Raw genomic sequence first — 21,760 nt, 5'->3', positions numbered from 1 at the left:
GGAGAATTTCCAAATGGCAGGTGAACACTTATTCAGGTGGAACATTCACACTGCTGTTGGAGTTCTGCTACCAATTAGGGATTTTTTTCTGACACACGTTTTCTATAGAAATCTCTAAATTGTAATTGTTAAAAAAATAGCAATCATTGAACACCCCAGTATTGTATCGAACCATGCAAAACCCGTCATGACCACACGACTGTATACATCTTGCACCATGTCCCAAAACTCACAGTGTCTCAAACTGGTTTCTTGGACATAACACTGACTTCACTGTATTCCAATGGCCTCCACAGAAACCAGGCATTAGTTCACTGGATCCCCTTTGAGATTTGATGTAACATCTGTTGTTGACGAAACTGCAGCAGCTACATGATGATATCATGTCAATCCAAGCCCTAATCTATGGGAAATTTGTCACAGACCAATAACTTGTTTAATTTGTTGATTTATTGGAAGTGAACCAGTAGATTCCGGTACTAGCATGAAATGCCACACAAAGTGGGCAATTTCGATGAGTTGTGTATTCAGAGTTGCTGTCAGGGCTCCCACATACAAGAGTAAAAACAGTTGATGTCAAACAACCAAAATGGCCACACCGAGTATTGTAAACAATCACGAAGAGCAGTTGACAGTGTTAAGAATTGAAAAATATATCTTAGTATGTGTGTCTCCCCTATCTGTTGCTGGGTAGAATAACAGGGCAGTTTATTGCCCTCCCCTCTCCGTGGCCAGGGTAAAATAACATGCAACTTTAGTTTTATGGCTGTTAGGTCATCTCGGCCTGACCCCGTACTGGGAAGAGCAGTCTCTTTGTTTGAGACACAGATAGCTTACAGATTACCCCTCCCTAACTTAGAAGGAGGAGGGCAGACACTGTATTAAAAAGGATGGCTTGGCAAAACTTAATTTAGACAGACTTCTCGACCGCGCGGGGAAAACATCTTAATTGGTGATGTAATACTCTGTCTCCATATTTAATTTCTATGAATTAAATATGCATTTAAACTGTTCTACCTCTCGATTAATATCTTCTCACTTGCGGCCAAATCTGGAACTGGGAAAGATGGGTTTTCAATAGACATGTAATAGCAGCCCGGTAAACCCAATCTTCATCATGGTGCCGTGAACCTCGGAGTTGGGCTGTGAGTAAGAGTCTGTTTGAAAATTGGACACGAAAAGAGGACTAATTCTGCAGCATCACCATAAGGAGATTTTTCTCCATTGGCAGAATGTTAGATGTTTAGGCCAAATTTAAGTGGTGCGGTAGTCTAAGATACTTTCTTCTCAAAATATCAGAGGTTGAACAGAGCAACTAGTGTGAGAGATTTGAATGGAATTTATGTTGAAACCGAGACAAGACTGAATGGAATATATGTGTTTGTTCACGTCAGAAAAACGTAATATTGGATACTAAATTAAATGCCAAGAAGCCTTGAAATGGTCAGGCGAAAAATAAAACAAAATAAAAAAAGATAAAAACAAAGACCAAAAAAAAGATATGTCCGCGGACTGGCCACACGGAAACCAGACTGACAGACTGGTGATATTAGGGCTGAGGTGTGCGCTACCTCTTGAGAATTTGGGACACTCAAAAAGTAGCAGGGGATAGGAACTGCCAAGATACGTAACATCTTTGAGTTGAGGCTAAGAGCAGCAAGACCTTAAGAGTGAGCTGTTATAGAAGATAAAAGATTAAAAAGGGGCCCCAGGAGAAGAATTACATTGTTTTCTAGTATCAGAACTAGGTTCTGATACACGACGGTCAGACAAGGAGATTTTAAAATAAGGGAACGTTCCGTCGACTACGGAAGGGACAAGGGTCTCTCTGTGACAAGCCAGGCTGTCTGTCTTAAATGTTATGTTTGTTACGTTTTGTCTAATATTTTGAATGTCTCGGTTCTGAATGAGATCCATGCTGTGTGACAGAGCGTGAGAAAGATTGGTTGGGCCCTGCGGATCTGCAAAGAGTGGGGGTCTGTGTGTATTTCTGGGTGTGTGTGTGTCTTCATGAGGGTATGAATTTCTCCACATGCGTGGGCCCCAAGATAACAGAAGTGCTGTGGCGGAATGGGTGAGTTGCATTGGAGTGAGAGCATTAACAGCTGCATCTTGGTGAGTTTTGGAGAAAATTTTTATTTTAAACTGTAGCCTAAAAGTTAGTAGGTGGTTAGAAGTTTGGGAAAGTTGTTGAAAATTTGGCAGAACATTAAACTGTTTGAGGCATTATAAATTGGGAAAAAACGAAAAAGGGAAAATGCCTTCTGTTAGAGTGTAATTTTAACTAGCATTATCTATTGCAAAATAGCATTTTAAAATGCCTAATGAATATATATACTTTCAGACATAAAATATAATTTGCGATTAAATAGTGATTAAAAGGTTTTCATTGTTTGATAGCCCTAGTTATAATAGATAAATAAATAGATATAATTTGTCAGACTTAAATTTAGCTGATAAATAGAGAGCAGTGAACAGCATCCTATCAGCTTTTGCTCATTTGCAGGCCTGGGAAAAACACAGTAAGCAGAACTAAACAGAGTTAAAAGTTGGGCTAAACTGTACCTTAATAGTGTGTGCAAACAGATATTGCGGTTAATTTGACAGATTTTGTTGACCCTGCATTTAGTCATGAGTCAGTTTTGAAGTTATCCTCAAAGGAAGCAGCTAAAATTGAGGAATTTATGACTAATGTTAATGGTTTGCATTGTTTTATTATAGATACCGATATTGCAGAATGGCAAAAACTAGTAGATACAGAAAGTTTTACTGGATCAGCGCAGAACGGTCCCCAAATTATTCATTATATGTAATCTCATTTTCATAGTCCCACAAAATGCAGATGCCCTTGTTACACAATAATTTAGAAGCTGAGGAATCTTTTTTCTTTGTTCATTTGGTAATGTGCAAATTCTGGTGAATAAACTTTTCAACATCAGTTGCTGGTGATTGTTCGTGGCCAGCAGAATTTGACTTAAAAATTTACTAAACAAAGGCACATAATTGATTTTGGAGCTGTTTTAAAATGTAACTTTGGTGTTTTTATATTTTCTTCCTTGATAGATGTAGTTACATAGCATCTTCTTTCTACACTTTAGCAGAAGTTTCCTGAGTTTGACTGGGACTCTCAATATCTTCCGAATAAAATCGGTAGGATGGATCAAACACACAGGTGTGGATCCTAAATAAATCAGTCCAATTTAGGGGAATTATTTAGAGTAATAGTGTTACAAAAAAAAAAACGTATCCTCACACAACGCTTGAGTTTGTTAATTACTAAAAGTTGGTAAAATTGCAGTTATTGGAAAACAACATAGGAAGGGAGTGAGGGTAAGCAGGTGGGGAGCTCTCCCCCCCTGTTTTTCATTTTCTATCTTAATTTTGTTATAGGTCTGTTCGTTCTGGAGTATTGATACGGATGACATAAGGCGCAGATCACTGCTGATATGGGGTTGGAGGAATAAAACTGAGCGTTTACAGCCGATATGTGTGTCCGTGGGGCACCCATCACATCTGCTACAGTCGCTTACGCTGGAAACTGGGCCAGGGACTGTTTCACATCACAAACAAGTCAGCCTGGCATGAAGTCCCAACATGACCTCATCTTCAGAAGGTCAGTACCCCAGCAAGGGGATAACGCTCCCATGAACAATGTTTCCTCACCCTGGAACAATGGCCAATGCCTATGAACAGCACAGATTCTAGGGGGTCAAGGGAAAATGACTGTCTGCATACACTGGAGTTGCATACTTCATCCAGTTTCTGAGTCATGGACCAGAACTTTGTCACTGAGGTGCATCAACAGCGAATCACTGCAACACGTGGGGGACAAAATATGGTGTTCCGCACATGGAAGCTGTGAGTGCGAAGTCTAAACTCCAATCTCCTTTCTGCCTGATCTGCTGAAAATGTCAGTCAGAGTCCATCTCAAGGACCACAGACTGATAACAGACTTTTTTAAGGTAATTCAGACAATTATTTTTAGCCATATACTACTGAACAAATTTAATGGCATGTGATGTTGGATGACATGTGTTCTCATATTTTTTATGTCTTGAGCTCCTAGGCAAATGGAACTGGAGCTGGTTAATACTTTCTAAAGGCAGCCGCTTGAGCATATCCCAGCGCACAGGTTTGCGATTTCGAAAATATAGTGATGTCTATTTACTTTTCTGTTATATAACTGATAGGTCCTTTTAAACATGAGTTTTAACCGTGTAGATCACCATTAAACAGCAGCAGGTGCATTTTACCATATCTCCTATGGGCAGACAATCCACTGGGGTGGGAATACTTTCACATCCTCCACTTATACTTCAGTTTCTGTGAGTTCTGGTTAACAACTGCATGTCATAAATTTCCGCAAAGGGGTTGCAACGTCATGAGGAGACAGGTTTATTACATGGGCCTCTCGGTAAGCACAGATGTGTCCTGCTTGGGACATTCTGTTTTTAAACAACATAGGTTAAACGGATCTGTTAGGTTATTTCTTAATAGCTCACAAGTATTGAGATTTTTCTATTTGTACATCTAACAGTTGCCTGCTACAACATACCAGATTTCACCAGAATTTGCTGTTACCAGGTGTTTTATTCAGGTTAAACCCAATATTTTATCAGTATGTAAGTACCTTGGAACATTCAGCATTCTCATAACATCGATTTGCTGTGAGCAAATTAGTTACAGTCATCATTTAAATGGGTACCCTGATCTTACGCAACTTTTGAAGGACTTCTTGCAGATCTGTGGTATTATGAAATTGCATTATGTTTTGATCTGAATTCAACATATAGGGCAGTGTTTTTCATACTTCAATTCAGATAAGTATTTGCAGTTACTTCATTCCCTATGGTGACTAATATGATTCTTTGTTAATGTTTTGTAACAAAATTACTTTTGTTCCAAGCAGAGGGATAGGACACAAACATTTATATGATAATAGTGTATCTTAAAGTTATACAGATCTTAACCCTTATATCAACCCTTGGCACCAGTAACGTGGATGAGGTGTTCTTGTGCAGGACCCCAAGGGGAGGTATGTCACTACATTGCAAATCAAATCAAATCAGATAACGTTGTTTAAAACCCCCAAAATAATTCTTCCATGGCTCTCTGAATGTTGGTTCAAGTGACTCCCAAAACAGGCCAGGACCATAAATTAGATTTAATGTGTCGGAAAAGCCCGTATCTGCTGGAGGAAGATTCTAGAAGGATTTTATGAGGGGGGTTTTTGGGAACAGGCCCACAGTCTTAGCAGAACAATAAAGTGTATGTTAAATGAAATAAATATATATTAAGAAAAACTGGATAAAATAGATAAACAGAGAAAAACAGAGGGTAACTTGATGTTTAACTAAACTAATTTTATTAAAGACCCTGTTAAAATAGGATTCAAAGCCACATATATCTGTTGCAGTAAATTGGATCAGGATTTGTAACAACTGGATAAAACGATAGGTGAACAAAATGGGGTTTGCTTTTTCTCTCAGATTAAAAATAGGAACTTTTTCGCAGCATAGACATCTGAGTAAAGGGTACAGAAGTACATAGTGTGGTGACGTGCTGAAAGGTTTTGTGTGGAGTGGTGTGATGGATGGTAATCTTTAATCTTTAATCCAGAGAACATTCTGACATTCTTACAGGATAACAGTGTTATGGAAATATAATCATATATATAATAGTGTAGCTTAAAGTAATACAGATGTTAACTTTAACCCAGTAACCTAAATAAATGGATGTGTGTGAAACAAAGAGTGCATTCAAACTTCAGTAAGCCTGTACCAGGAACAGGATGCACCGAGGCCATATGACAGCCTTGTGACCAGATAACGCTGTTAAAAATGCTTGCATATGGTCTTACATTGTTTTAGTCAACTCCCAGGAACCAAGCTAGATTACATTTTAAGGTCAAAGGTTAGGAAACAGATGTTCTCAGCAGACTCAATGACTCAAGGAAACTTAGAAAAAAAGGTTGGTCCGGCCCCCGCTTGGAGCCGTCTGTAGGTTCAAAAGGAAGGTACGAACGTGTAAGCTTTGAGACACACTTAGGACACGGGCAGAGAAGCTTATTGTATCCGAGGCTGTGATGAAACTTGTAAGTGTCTCCCACTTTGGAATTTTAAATTGTAATAAATATATGTTAAACTGTGTTTGCCTCTGAATTCACTGTCTCTTCTCTTTGTGCCAAATCATCGACCGGGTGAAACGAGACGGGTCGTTAGGTGAACGGGCCCCGCATGAGTCTCGTTAACACCCATGTGAAGATGGGGAAAACTCTGCGAGGGCTTCTTTGAACTTACTTAATTTGAATGTAACTTGTGCGTGTTGTCTGCGCCAAGTTACAAAATCTGAGAGGTGGACCACCTCGCGATGCATGGGGCCCATGCAAGGGGGCGGGGACAGCACAATTGCGTAGCTTTTTTGCGTGCGCACCTTTGTGCCCTGTTAATTGTGTCAAGTACAAAGCTAGCTTAAAACATCGACGGGGAGTCCATGCACCTCACAGAAATATGTGCACAGTACGCCAGAAACTGTGATAGTCTTGACTGTGTCTTTTGAAAGTGTTCATAGCCCTTAAAATTGATTTTTATGCAACAAATGTATTGTGGTAGTTGTTTAACTCCATAAAATGAAAAACAAATCACTTATACATAAAAGCACAAACCATCTGTATTGCAAATGAGTAATATGAAAAAAACATCCTTTAAGAACTAACAAAGGGATCTGAAATGCATTCAGTTTTTCTTTCATTTATTTTCAAAATTTGTACACACAGCTGAAGCAATAATAGACAAGTGATAAGTAATTTAAATATAGGCATGTTTAATATTTACTGTGGGTTAAAAAGTAACATTCAAAATCCCTATAACAACACATTCGCAAATGCATCGGGTGTATTGCATGTTTTAGTCCAAATCAAAGATGAAGAAAAAATGTATCAGTTTTCTCACACCACATATAGTGAAAAAGGAATACTAGTCCGGTCAGTAAAACAGGAGTGTCTAAATCCATCCATCCATCCATTTTCTAACACGTCTATCTCTTGTGGGGTCGCGAGGGGTGCTGGTGCCTGTCTCCAGCTGTCAATGAACGAAAGGCGGGGGAGCATCTAAATGTTTCCAAAAAATGTACAGCTCGAAGATTTAGCTTTCCTGTGAATCATCAAACTAAAATGATTCTGTTTTAGAATTGCATTACATTCACCCTCTGAAAACTTTGATAAGTTGTTTCAACCTAGGATTATCAACTACATTCCACAGTTCTTCAATTCTTGGCTTTTTCTCAAAGCAGATAGCTTGATGTCACTCCACAAGTTTTTTCCTTGGATTAAGGTCCGAAGACTTGGTTGACCCTTCCATAACTGGTTTTGCTCTGGAATAAACATGCTGCTTGTCTTGTGAAAATATTTCTTTCATTGTTTCGACAAAAGGCAATATGACTTCAAGCATTTTGATGTATTCAAACTTATCTGTGCTCCTCGGTGTGTGAAAAATAGGCACTGTTAAAGCACTACGAACTGTAAGGGGGTAATGTGTGATTTCAGAGTGAGTGTGATAAAGAAAAAAGCAAAGGCAGCAGCACCAGTTGTTAGGTTGCACACAGAACGGAAACATTGAACCATCCTTCGGTGTCCCTATCATCTGAGAAATATGTAGATCAGAAGAATCTGATGAAAATAACAACATGCTGAGAGAGGTTTACAAAAACTTTTCTTTTAAACTGAAGTGAACGGACTGCGGACAAAATACATGCTGTCCACAATGTGTTCTTTGGCAAACTGTAACCTCTTCAGCTAATATCTTTTTCCACATAAAAAAGGACTGTTTGGGGGCTTCTTGTCCATAACTTAACTTATCATTGATGCCTTCTCATTAACTCTGTTTACATGGACAAAAGTAATCGGAACAAAGGGCCAATCTCAATAGAAATATGTCATGTAGACACACCAATCAGAATATTGTGATCAGATTAAGCTCAATCAGAATGAATTATATTTTGAATGAGAGGGGTGGTTTATGGTGACTGACAATCTGATCGGCATGCATGTAAATGCCTGTAAGGATGAAGTCATTCTAAATGTGGCAAGCTGACCTGAGTTTGCATGTGCATCCCACATCAACATGACATATATTTGCTTTGAATTGCAGAAACATGTTGGGAAGCAAAACTGGCTGTCCTCTAGATACAACCTTTCCATGAGGAACATTAAAAGACCTCAAAATCATTATTTACTCAGTAACGTTTCAACAGTGATTAGAACCTGGCGCAAGTCCAGCCTGGTTGCTTGGAAGACAAACTCGTACATTACTGCTTTCTCTGCCATTTTTTTGTCACTCAGCAAAGACGGAAGTACTTCTTCTGTGGATTTCTTTAGGGAAATTTGAGAACTGCGCATGTCAGAATGGTTCTATTCTGAATAAAGCCAGGTGCATATAAACGTACATTGTGATCAGATTAATTGATTGATAATCCGATCATGTTTTTATTTTTTAATCTGAATACATTTCTATCCAATCATGAAATTTTGTGAATGTAAACATAGCAACTTTTATGATAGTTGCAAGTAACTGGAATAATATTTTCTGGTGTGTTCCATGTTTTACCATCTTAAAGTACATGAGATCATTTTACCTGAGCTGGAATGACTTGACTGCTCTGTTTTCCGTTAGCAATCATCTTTTTACAACGCCTGGATTAACCCATTTCACAGAGATTTTCACTGAGTAATGGTATAACAAGCTTGTACAACATCTGCTGCCATCATCCTTAAACAAGGGCTACCTACTTTTATTTTAAGTAGAATTTTTCAATTAATTTGAACAGAAACAGAAGCATGCATGTTATATATATAAAATGTGCGTCTCAATGCCGTGAAGTGTGCTATTTGTACTTCACGCCATTTCCAGGTACCATGGCAACAAAATTAGTGAAAAACCGCCCCAAAAAACCCTATAGGAATGAATGGAGTCGGATAGAAAGAAAGCCTCAAAAAACCTCCAAATGACCATTTTCAACGCTGTACTATATCGTCAGGGCTCTCAAAATTATGCACTTTTTTACATCGTCGCTGTGCCTTCACCGATTTTTGTACAAAACAATAAATGAGCTCCATAGTCCTCAATAGCCTGCTGATATTCACAGTGAAAGAATTATTTTGATATCTCTTATACTTACACAGTTAACAGATTGTGGTCTGTTAACTGTGTGTAACCTTTTTATATATATTTTTTTATTCAGATTGGCCATTTGGTTATAAGAGAACATTCCACAGCTGCCCTCATGCAGGACACAGAAAACAATGACATGTGTCATTGGCATCACCTATAAGATACAGCTGATCTGTTTCTTACAGACAATGCCCATTACACATGATATGATATATGTATTTTACTTCACTTTGTTTGATTTCTCTTTATCCTAGAGCATGTTGTAGGTGTAATTTTAACAATTATTGCCTGTTTAAAGTTTGTTCTGTTTTTTTCAGTTAATAAATATGTTTATTGTCAGTATACTGATGTCTGTTTATTTGTATACATGACAATAGTAACTAGTACAAGGTTTAACATGCAAAATGTATAAACATACAAACATGTTAAAGAAAATTGAGCAAAAGGAAAACATTTACTCCTAAACAGTGCCCCAGCAACAGCAAGAACTAGATTGTTTGTGAGAATTGCCAAGAATCTCCGTCCGTCCGTCCGTCCGTTGTCTTCCGCTTATCCGGGGTCGGGTCGCGGGGGTAGCAGCTTCAGTAGGGAGGCCCAGACGTCCCTCTCCCCAGCCACTTGGGCCAGCTCCTCAGGAGGAACCCCAAGGCGTTCCCAGGCCAGCCGGGAGACATAGTCCTTCCAGCGTGTCCTGGGTCTTCCCCTGGGCCTCCTCCCGGTGGGACGTGCCCGGAACACCTCTCCAGGGAGGCGTCCAGGAGGCATCCTGACCAGATGCCCGAGCCACCTCAACTGGCTCCTCTCGACGTGGAGGAGCAGCGGCTCTACTCTGAGTCCTCCCCGGATGACTGAGCTCCTCACCCTATCTCTAAGGGAGAGCCCAGACACACTACGGAGAAAACTCATTTCAGCCGCTTGTATCCGGGATCTCGTTCTTTCGGTCACGACCCAAAGCTCGTGACCATAGATGAGGGTAGGAACGTAGATCGACCGGTAAATCGAGAGCTTCGCCTTTTGGCTCAGCTCTCTCTTCACCACAACGGATCGGTACAGCGCCCGCTTCACAGCAGACGCTGCACCAATCCGCCTGTCGATCTCCCGCTCCATCTTCCCCTCATTCGTGAACAAGACCCCAAGATACTTAAACTCCTCCACTAGGGGCAGGACATCCTCCCCAACCCGGAGAAGGCACTCTACCCTTTTCCGGTTCAAGACCATGGTCTCGGATTTGGAGGCACTGATTTTCATCCCGGCCGCTTCGCACTCGGCTGCGAACCGCTCTAGTGAGAGCTGTAGATCACGCCCTGATGAAGCCAATAGGACCACGTCATCCGCGAATAGCAGAGACGCAATCCTAAGGCCACCAAAGTGGATCCCCTCAACACCTTGGCTGCGCCTAGAAATTCTGTCCATAAAAGTTATGAACAGAATCGGTGACAAAGGGCAGCCTTGGCGGAGTCCAACTCTCACCGGAAACGAGTCCGACTTACAGCCGGCAATGCGGACCAGACTCTGACACCGGTCGTACAGAGACCTGACAGCCCTTATTAAAGGGTCCGGTACTCCATACTCCCGGAGTACCCCCCACAGGATCCCCCGGGGGACACGGTCGAATGCCTTCTCCAGATCCACAAAGCACATGTAGACTGGTTGGGCAAACTCCCATGCCCCCTCAAGAATCCTGCTGAGGGTGTAGAGCTGATCCAGTGTTCCACGGCCAGGACGAAAACCACACTGCTCTTCCTGAATCCGAGATTCGACTATCCGACGGACCCTCCTTTCCAGAACCCCTGAATAGACCTTACCAGGGAGGCTTAAGAGTGTGATTCCTCTGTAGTTGGAACACACCCTCCGGTCCCCCTTTTTAAATAGGGGGACCACCACCCCAGTCTGCCAATCCAGGGGAACTGCCCCCGATGTCCACGCAATGTTGCAGAGCCGCGTTAACCAACACCAAGAATCTATTCAATAAATTGGGGAAAGCTTCCCAATGAGAAGACTAAACACAGAGTTGGTGGATAAATGCCACCTACATACCAGGTATGGACTTATAATGTGGAGTACTCTGTGTCAGGACCCTCCAAACCAGAGTCAATGTCAGAAGTGCCTTTTTTGGGCTAAAGACAAAATAACCAAAGCTGTTGACCTGTGATCAACAGTACTCCATTGCAAAAAGTTATATATTATAATATACATGCTAAATTATGGGAAAACCACAAGGAAAGCAAATTAAAAAATCCAAATAAACAACAAATGTAACAAAACAGAAAAAGCAGTGTAAGCGTCTAAGTAAACTAGGAGTTTATTTCACAAGTGCACAATGATAGAAAAAGGCTTCTTTTAAAAATGTTGCCAACTTTGGAACAGTGCTTGTAATGGTTTCATTCTAGGGCCCCACAATTCCTAGCAATGCAAGGGAGAACCACCCATGCAGATAAAGACAGCAAACATTGAAAATGGAAACATAAGCTTGTTGTTGCTAAGTATCTGGTTGCTACAATTTCCAGAAGGTGTTGGTTTTGTTTGCGTCACATGAACATATTTAAATATTATGTTGAGCACACCTTTTTGTCATATGTTACCCACAAACACAGTGAATCTGGTACAGAAATGTCCAGTGCTGAAATGGCTGCAGACTTTCCGGGCTGGGCTTTGTAGTCACCACAGGTGCTGTCCAGTGCCTAATCCAATGAGACTCTAAGGTAAGGCCCTGTCTTAAGTTTTGACCCGTAGCAAAAGGTTAAATACTAAAATATTGGAAAATCTTGAGGTATTTGTCTTACCTTCCACAGTGTCAGCACACTGATTCAATTGGTTTTAGTGTCTTCCCTGTGTTGTTTTCTGATGTTTCTTTAATGACAACAGTTTACATAGAAGACAGACATTTTGCCTTCCTGCACACAAATCTTTTTTCAAACACTTGTATCAAACTTCTGCTTAAGAAGAACCTCTAAAAACATTTGATTTAAAATCCCCAAGCAATAAAAGCCTACAACCAAGGATAATTTTTAATGCAGAGAAAGACCTGGCACTGGTGTTTGGTCGAGTGGATTAGGTCTCAGGATACCACTCAGAAGATCCGAGGTTCAAATCCAGAAAAATGGCCATTTACAACGCTCTACTGCGTCGTCATGCTTTCACCTACGAACATTGTTTAACGTCCAGTTTGTAGATATATCTTTGAACTATTTAGAAGTGAAAACGGAATGTGGATATCTTTTATCGTTTTCTCATCACGCCATTTCAAGTTACCGTGGTGACAAAATTATCCAAAAACCACTGAACAATTAAAGCTTACTTGCTCAATTTTCACTCTACCTACACAAATTATACATCAAAACGTAGGTATTTCTGTCTGGATTCAGGAAATGTAACCCTCATTGGTGTAGATCTTTTAGATATTTCGCAAATCACCTCAGACCGGCAACAACACCAAAGTCAAAATTATGCAAAAAAGACCAAACAACTTCAGCCTACTCGCTCAATTTTCACTCTATATGCACAAATTATAACTCAAAATGTAGGTATTTCTGTCTGGATTCAGGAAATGTAACCCTCATTGGTGTACGATTTTTCGATTATTCGCAAATCACCTCAGACCAGCAACAACCCCTAACCCTCCCCAAGTTGAGTGAGTAAGCTGCAGTTGTTGGGAGTTTTCCATGCTGCAGAAAGCCAGCCAGGGCCAATCCCAGCCATAGGCGAACAAGGGGCCGCTTGGGCCCACTGGTGCAATGGGGGGGGGGGGAGAGGGAATTTTCCTTTTTTTTTTTCTTTTTTTTTTACAAGTAACAATTAAATAACTTGAACAACTGATATAAATGAATGATGATAAAGGAATTTGTTTAATTTATTCTGTATTCAGAAGTTTTAAGAAAACATTAAAGTATTTCGTGTATTTTTTATTAATTTATTTTATATTAATTACTCTATTTATATGTATGTATTCATGTATGTATGTATGTATGTATGTATGTATATATATGTAACAGTAAATATCTATACATATATGGAACAGTAAATATATTTCACCTCACTAGAAAGATTAAAAAAGAAACAGCGGATCCATCCCTCTGGAAACGTGGATTTGGTCGACAACTAAGAAGACAGTTTCTGGTTAACATTTTTGCATGTGGTGTTTGTTGCTTCAGTTTCTGGTTAACATTTTTGCATGTGGTGTTTGTTGCTTCAGTTTCTGGTTAACATTTTTGCATGTGGTATTTGTTGCTTCTGCTGCTTATAAAAAAGCTTCTGTGTTTGTTATACGGCATTCTTGGACTTAATGCTGGGAGGATTATTGCTGTCATGTTCCTGGTCTCTGTGTGCATGTTGTCACTGCTTTTTCCAAATAGCGGACATATACTGGAAGCCACCGTGGCTCTTGATACATCACAAACACTTGCTGTCTTGGTCACAGATGTGCCAGCAAGACATGCACCAACAATTTGTCCTCTTTTGAACTGTGGTATGTCACCCATAATGTTGTGTGCAATATTATTACTTCAGTTTTGTTTCTATTCAATTGAAGAAAGTTTTGACACATCCAGCAAGATGTGCACCAACAATTTGTCCTCCTTTGAACTCACCCATGTCACCCATAATGTTGTGTGCATTGCAATATTTTGAGCAAAACTGTGCTCTTACCCTGCTAATTGGACCTTACCACTCTGCTCTTATTGGTTCAATGTGCAATTAATGAAGCCATGAAACCTCCCACACTAAAATGAGAGGGGTTTCAGTTTCATTGTCCAATCCCTGTATATAGTGTATTTCACTTACTGAATTGAGTTACTGAAATAATCGTCTATACTTTTATTTATTAAGATTTAATTCTAGTGTTTATGTAAGGCAGAGGTGAACTGGGGTGATGTGCTCTACTTTCTTGGTCTTACTGAAGATGCAGGCAGCAGCGTTCTGGATCAGCTGCAGCTGTCTGATCCACTTTTTAGGCAGACCTGTGAAAACACCGTTGCAGTAATCAATTCTACTAAATATAAACGCATGGAACCTTGTAACTGTCTTTAAATGCTTTTGGAGGTTCAGGTCTGAGTCTATCACTACACCCAGGTTTCGAGCCTGATCAGTAGTTTCTAGCTGAAGCGACTGAAGCTGTGTGCTAACTTTTGATCTCTCCTCTATTGGTCCAAATATTATTACTTCAGTTTTGTTTTTATTCAGTTGAGGAAAGTTTTGACACATCCAGCAAGATGTGCACCAACAATTTGTCCTCCTTTGAACTCATCCATGTCACCCATAATGTTGTGTGCATTGCAATATTTTGAGCAAAACTGTGCTCTTACGCTGCTAATTGGACCTTCACACTCTGCTCTTATTGGTTCAATGTGCAATTAATGAAGATTGGCCACAAGGCTGGTCCAATTTAGCCATGAAACCTCCGTCTCAGACCGAAATATGCAGTTTGCAGCTCTGCAGACGCAAAGTTTTCCCAGTCGGCAGGTTTTGATGAAGACATATCCTTTCCACTCAGAAGGTTTGATTTAAAATCCCCAAGCGATGAGAGCCTACGACCAAGGAACTCGGAAGCTTTGCCTTTGACGGTTACGCCCACCACCAGGCGGGCGCCTTCTTCAACTTCTTCAGAAGTTGAACGATTCTAGTTAGGCGCCCGCCTATGCATTGAAAATAACGGTTTCTTTATTATTTTTATTACATATTATTCTTCCGTCACCGTTAATACAGGCCGAACCGTAGGGTCTACCCCCACTTACTATATATCGAAACGTTCGTCTCGACGACGTGATGAGGGCTTTTTGTACTTGGTGTCGTTTTGACTTACGGTTGGAACAAAATTCGCAAAAAAACACAGAAAAATTGTCATTTTCAACACTCTACTGTGTCGTCATGCTTTCACCTACAAACATTGTTTAACTTCCAGTTTGTAGATATATCTTTGAACTATTCAGAAGTGAAAACGGAATGTGCATATCTTTTATCGTTTTCTCATCACGCCATTTTCAGTTACCATGGTGACAAAATTCTCCAAAAAACACAGAACAACTTTAGCCTACTTGCTCAATTTTCCCTCTACGTGCACAAATTATACATCAACACGTAGGTATTTCTGTCTGGATTCAGGAAATGTAAACCTCAGTGGTGTAGGACCTATAGATTTTTTGCAAATCACCTCAGACCGGCAACAACCCCAAAGTCAAACTTATGCGAAAAAGACCGAACAACTTCAGCCTACTCACTCAATTTTCACTCTATGTAGGCAAATTATACATCAAAACGTAGGTCTTTTTGTCTGGATTCAGAAAATGTAAACCTCATTGGTGTAGGACCTATAGATTTTTTTCATCATGCCATTTTCACCTACCCTGGTGACAAAATTGTCTAAAAAAACAACAAACAACTTTAGCCTACTCGCTCAATTTTCACTCTACCTACACAAATTATACATCAAAACGTAGGTATTTCTGTCTGGATTCAGGAAATGTAACCCTCATTGCTGTAGGTCTTATAGATTTTTCGCAAATCACCTCAGACCGGCAACAACCCCAAAGTGAAAATTATGTAAAAAAGACCGAACAACTTCAGCCTACTCGCTCAATTTTCACTCTATGTAGACAAAATAAAAACCGAAATGTAGGTCTTTTTGTCTGGATTCAGGAAATGTAACCCTCATTGGTGTACGATTTATAGATTTTTTGCAAATCACCTCAGATCGGCAACAACCCCAAACCCTCCCCAAATTGAGCTGCAGTTGTTGGGAGTTTTCCGTGCAGCAGACAGCCAGCCAGGGCCGGTCAAAGCCATAGGCGTACTAAGGGGCCGCTTGGACCCTGTGGTGCAAAGGGGGGGGGGGGGGGGGGGGGGGGGGGGGGGGGGATTTTCCTTTTTTTTTTTTTTTTTTTTTTTTTTTACAAGTAACTATTCAATAACCTCAGTTATACGCACCACCGGGCGGGCGCCTTCTTCAACTTCTTCAGAAGTTGAACAATTCTAGTTCCTTATTTATCTTCCGTTAATACAGCCCAAACCGTAGGGTCTACCCACACATACTATATATCGAAACGTTCGTCTCGACACCGCGATGAGGGCTTTTTGTACTTAACGCCATTTCGGCTTACGGTTGGAACAAAATTCACCAAAAACCACTTCTTCAACACAGTTGACCTCTCAAAAATGCACGGCTGAGCACGTCACTGGTGTTTTGGTCGAGTGGGTTAGGTCTCGGGCTGCAAAGCAGAAGATCAATTTCAGAGAATTACATTTTCACCCAATATTTCATTTCCCTTTGGCTTTAAAAACGATTTTTCAATTTAAATCAATATGGCACATGGTGGATATGTACCACAGGTTTTGAAAGTAGCTGTTATTAAACCTTTACTTAAGAAACCTTCTCTTGATCAAGATGAGTTAGTAAATTACAGACCAATATCTAATCTTCTTTTCTTATCTAAAATTCTTGAGAAAGTAGTTGCTAATCAACTTTGTGAACATTTACAAAGTAATGACCTACTTGAGGAGTTTCAGTCAGGCTTCAGAGCTCATCATAGCACTGAAACAGCTCTGGTGAAGGTCACTAATGATATTCTCATGGCCTCAGATAATGGACTTGTGTCTATACTTGTCCTGTTAGATCTCAGTGCTGCGTTTGATACAGTTGATCACAATATTCTCCTACAAAGACTTGAACATACTGTAGGGATTAAGGGGAAAGCATTAGGCTGGTTTAAATCTTATCTGTCAGACAGATTCCAATTTGTTCATGTTAATAATAAATCTTCCTCAAACTCTAGGGTCACCTGTGGAGTACCACAGGGTTCAGTCCTTGGACCAATTCTCTTTACTATATATATGCTTCCGATAGGCAAAATTATCAGACAGCATGGGATTAATTTCCACTGTTATGCTGATGATACTCAGCTATATTTATCCATAAATCCTGATGAATCCAATCAATTACTTCGACTGCAGTCATGTCTTGATGACATCAAAAGCTGGATGACTTTAAATTTCCTGCATCTAAATTCTGACAAGACCGAAGTTTTAATCTTTGGGCCAGAGTCCTCAAAAAATAAACTTCTTAACCAATCACTTAATCTGGGTGGCATTAACCTGGCCTCTGGTAATAAAGTAAAAAATCTTGGTGTTATTTTTGACCAAGACATGTCATTTAAATCCCATATTAAACAGGTTTCCAGAGTTTCCTTTTTTCACCTCTGGAATATCGCCAAAATTAGAAACATTCTGTCCAGGAGTGATGCTGAAAAACTGGTCCATGCATTTGTTACTTCAAGGCTGGACTATTGTAATTCTTTACTATCAGGAAGTCCACAAAATGCAGTTCAAAGCCTTCAGCTGATCCAAAATGCTGCAGCAAGAGTTCTGATGAAAATCAACAAGAGGGATCATATTTCTCCAATTTTAGCTTCATTGGCTTCCTGTTAAATCAAGAATAGAATTTAAAATTCTTCTTCTAACGTATAAAGCCCTTAATAATCAAACTCCATCATATATCAGAGCTCTGATTACCCCGTATGTTCCTAACAGAGCACTTCGCTCTCAGACTGCAGGTCTGCTGGTGGTTCCTAGAGTCTGTAAAAGTAGAATGGGAGGCAGATCCTTTAGCTATCAGGCTCCTCTCCTGTGGAACCAACTCCCAGTTTTGGTCCGTGAGGCAGACACCCTGTCTACTTTTAAGACTAGGCTTAAAACTTTTCTTTTTGACAAAAATTATAACTAGTGGCTCATGTTACTCTCAGCTACCTTTATAGTTTTACTGCTATAGGCTTAGGCTACTGGAGTATATCAGGATCTAATTTTCTCACTCTATTGAGTTCTACTGTTCTTCAATTATGCATTATGTGTTGTCATTTCTGCTTTAACTTTCTGTTCTCTCTCTTTTCTCTTCATAGTAGGTACACCTGGTCTGGCGTTCTGTTAACTGTGACATCATCCAGAAAAGACGGCTCACCCGCTACTACCATCTAATGTAGAACAGATTACTAGATCAATGTGTGCTTCTGTGCTTTTTTGTTTCTCTTGTTGTGTCTCTGTTCTGTCTTCTGTAACCCCAGTCGGTCGAGGCAGATGACCGTTCATACTGAGCCCAGTTCTGCCGGAGGTTTTTCCTTCCCGTTAATGGGTGGTTTTTCTTCCCACTGTCGCTTCATGCTTGCTCAGTATGAGGGATTGCAGCAAAGCCATGTACAATGCAGACGACTCTCCCTGTGGCTCTACGGTTCCCCAGGAGTGAATGCTGCATGTCGGGACTTTGATGCAATCAACTGGTTTCCTTATATAGGACATTTTTGACCAATCTGTATAATCTGACCCAATCTGTATAATATGATTGAACTTGACTTTGTAAAGTGCCTTGAGATGACATGTTTCATGATTTGGCGCTATATAAATAAAATTGAATTGAATTGAATTGAACCAATGGGCTGCAGTAGCCTGTGGTAAGGGCCGGATGATCGGAACAGACTCTTGCGCTGCTGATTTTATTTTTCTTCATGCATTATGCAAATATAACGAGGCAGATATATAAAATAATAATAACTAGAACTGCAAGCAGTTATTAACGGGTTCCAAGCCCACGCACCGCCCCCTTTGAGCATGTTCCTGGACTTCAGCATTCAACACCCTCATCCAAGCCCACCTACGCCACGCCCCCTTTGAGCATGTTCCTGGACTTCAGCGTTCAACACCCTCATCCCACAGCATCTGGTGGAAAAACTGGAACATCTGGGCTTCAGCACACCCCTTCACCACTTCCTCACCTCCTGACCACTGTCGGTCCGGGTCTGACAGACCACCTCTGATGTCATCACCCTCAGCACGGGCTCCCCTCAGGGCTGCATCCGGAGCCCCTTGCTGTTTACTCTGATGAGACACGACTGCACCCCCAGGTTCACCCCAATCACATCATGAAGTTCGCAGATGACACAAACTCATCAACAGCTTCAGCTGTGGAGGTGGTTAGCAGCACCAAGTTCCTGGGGGTGCACATCACGGTCAACCTCACCTGGTCTGTGAACACCACGTCACTGGGGAAGAGGGCGCAGAAGCACTTGTACTTCCTGCAGAGGATGAGGAGAGCCCACCTGTCCCCGCACATTCTCACAACCTTCTACAGAAGTACCATAGAGAGCATTCTGACCAGCTTTCTCTCTGTGTGGTGTGGAGGCGGCAGCACCTTCCGACTGGTGGAAAACAACGGTTGTCAAGCTTCTGAAGTTTGAGCACGACACCACTCTCATGGGATTTATCTCTGATGGTGACGAGTCCGCCTACAGGTGGGAGGGTGACCATCTGGTGACCTGGTGCAGGGAGAACAACTTAGAGCTCAACGCTGTAAAAATAGTGGAGATGGTTGTGGACTTCAGGAAGAACTCAGCTCCAGCTACCCCAACACCCTCTGTGACTATATATAATATATTTCAGTCGTCAGTCAAGTCAAATTATGTTGCGAGTTCAGTTGTTTTTTTCTTTTCTTTGATCAGTGGTTCGTGTTGTTACCACTGGCAAGTTCACGTCAGTAAGAAGAATGGAGTTTGTCAATGGAGGTTCAGTTCTGCTTGGGGCATAGGCTCGCCATGTCCTTTTAGAGAGAATCCATGGAATCTGATCCAGTAGTCTGATCCAGCTTTTTGATCAGCAAAAACAAAAAAAACTAGCCTGCACACGACAATATTATTATTGCATTCAGCTAAATAAACTCACTTTATCAATTTTTACAGCATTGTTTTTTCTTCATTCCTCACATTTCCATTGCGATGTTTTACATGCACTTTAAAAAATTTTCCCAACTCAAAACAGCGGAATCATCTTTAACCCATGTAAAACAAAAATATAAAATCCTTTTTAATTATGGAACTATGACCTGTAATTTAACAAATTACAGCATAGGTTTTTTTTAATCCTCTTCCAAGTCTTTGTAAATCATGAGATGAAATACAGTTATCACCTTACCAAAGAGCATGAAATCCTTCTACATCCAATACTCTCCTTCATCATCCATTGTATGGACGAAACCCAGCGCTGAACACAGAGAAATGTCAGACTGGATCAAATACTGCGTGTGTGATGGGTTCAAGTACCTCACTCAACGAAGGAATTTACACATGTACAGCTTCAAGCTATTTAACTAAGATGTAAACGAGGTTTAAAATGTCTACTGTTTAGTTTGATATTAATGAACAGTCATAATTTTAATTTACATGAAGTATGTTTGAACTAGAAGAATTAACAGTGGGATGTTGATAAACTGACTGTATATTTGTATTGTAGTGCTGAACCATAGATTTACTTCTGAGTCAGTTAGCTTGCAGTTAGTTGACCTCCACGCAGATTTGGCTCTGAAGGAACAGTCTGTTAAGAGTGATCCTATAATATATATATATATATATATATATATATATATATATATATATATATATATATATATATATATATATATATATACACACACACACACACTCACCGGCCACTTTATTAGGTACCCCATGCTAGTAACGGGTTGGACCCCCTTTTGCCTTCAGAACTGCCTCAATTCTTAATGGCATAGAGTCAACAAGGTGCTGGAAGCATTCCTCAGGGAGTTTGGTCCATATTGACATGATGGCATCACACAGTTGCCGAAGATTTGTCGGCTGCACATCCATGATGCGAATCTCCTGTTCCACCACATCCCAAAGACGCTCTATTGGATTGAGATCTGGTGACTGTGGAGGCCATTTGAGTACAGCGAACTCATTGTCATGTTCAAGAAACCAGTCTGAGATGATTCCAGCTTTATGACATGGCGCATTATCCTGCTAAAAGTAGCCATCAGAAGTTGGGTACATTGTGGTCATAAAGGGATGGACATGGTCAGCAACAATACTCAGGTAGGCTGTGGCGTTGCAACGATGCTCAATTGGTACCAAGGGGCCCAAAGAGTGCCAAGAAAATATTCCCCACACCATGACACCACCACCACAAGCCTGAACCGTTGATACAAGGCAGGATGGATCCATGCTTTCATGTTGTAGACGCCAAATTCTGACCCTTCCATCCGACTGTCGCAGCAGAAATCAACACTCATCAGACCAGGCAACGTTTTTCCAATCATCTATTGTCCAATTTCGATGAGCTTGTGCAAATTGTAGCCTCAGTTTCAGCAAATTAGCAAATTAATCGCATATTTTATCCTTTTATTTCTGAAAGTGTAATAGCCTATTTGGGCATTTTAATATGCAATTTTGCAATAAATGACACTAATAAAATACATGCTTGTACAAAAAATATTTTTGTTATTTTTCAAGCACTTTTCAGAATTGGAATGAAAACATCCTGGTGCCAAATGTTAAACTCTGGACTATAATGGCTATATGACTAATCATGATACCCTGATGTTTACACCATGTGTAAACAAACGTGTAAATACCTGTTTTCATGCCGATATATATATTTTTTTTTTGCCTCTTAAACAAAAGGTATTATACATACATATAAATTAATAAAAATTGAACATTTCAATAAAGTCATAAGTTTTGTTCATTTCTTCACTCTCTCTCTCACACACACACATCTAATTCTGAGCTTTCACACCAACAACAATAATTTCTTTGAAAATTTTTGGT

This window comes from Fundulus heteroclitus, unplaced genomic scaffold (assembly GCF_011125445.2).
Source record: "Fundulus heteroclitus isolate FHET01 unplaced genomic scaffold, MU-UCD_Fhet_4.1 scaffold_88, whole genome shotgun sequence".
NCBI lineage: Eukaryota > Metazoa > Chordata > Actinopteri > Cyprinodontiformes > Fundulidae > Fundulus > Fundulus heteroclitus.
Note: the sequence above shows the minus strand (reverse complement) of the source record.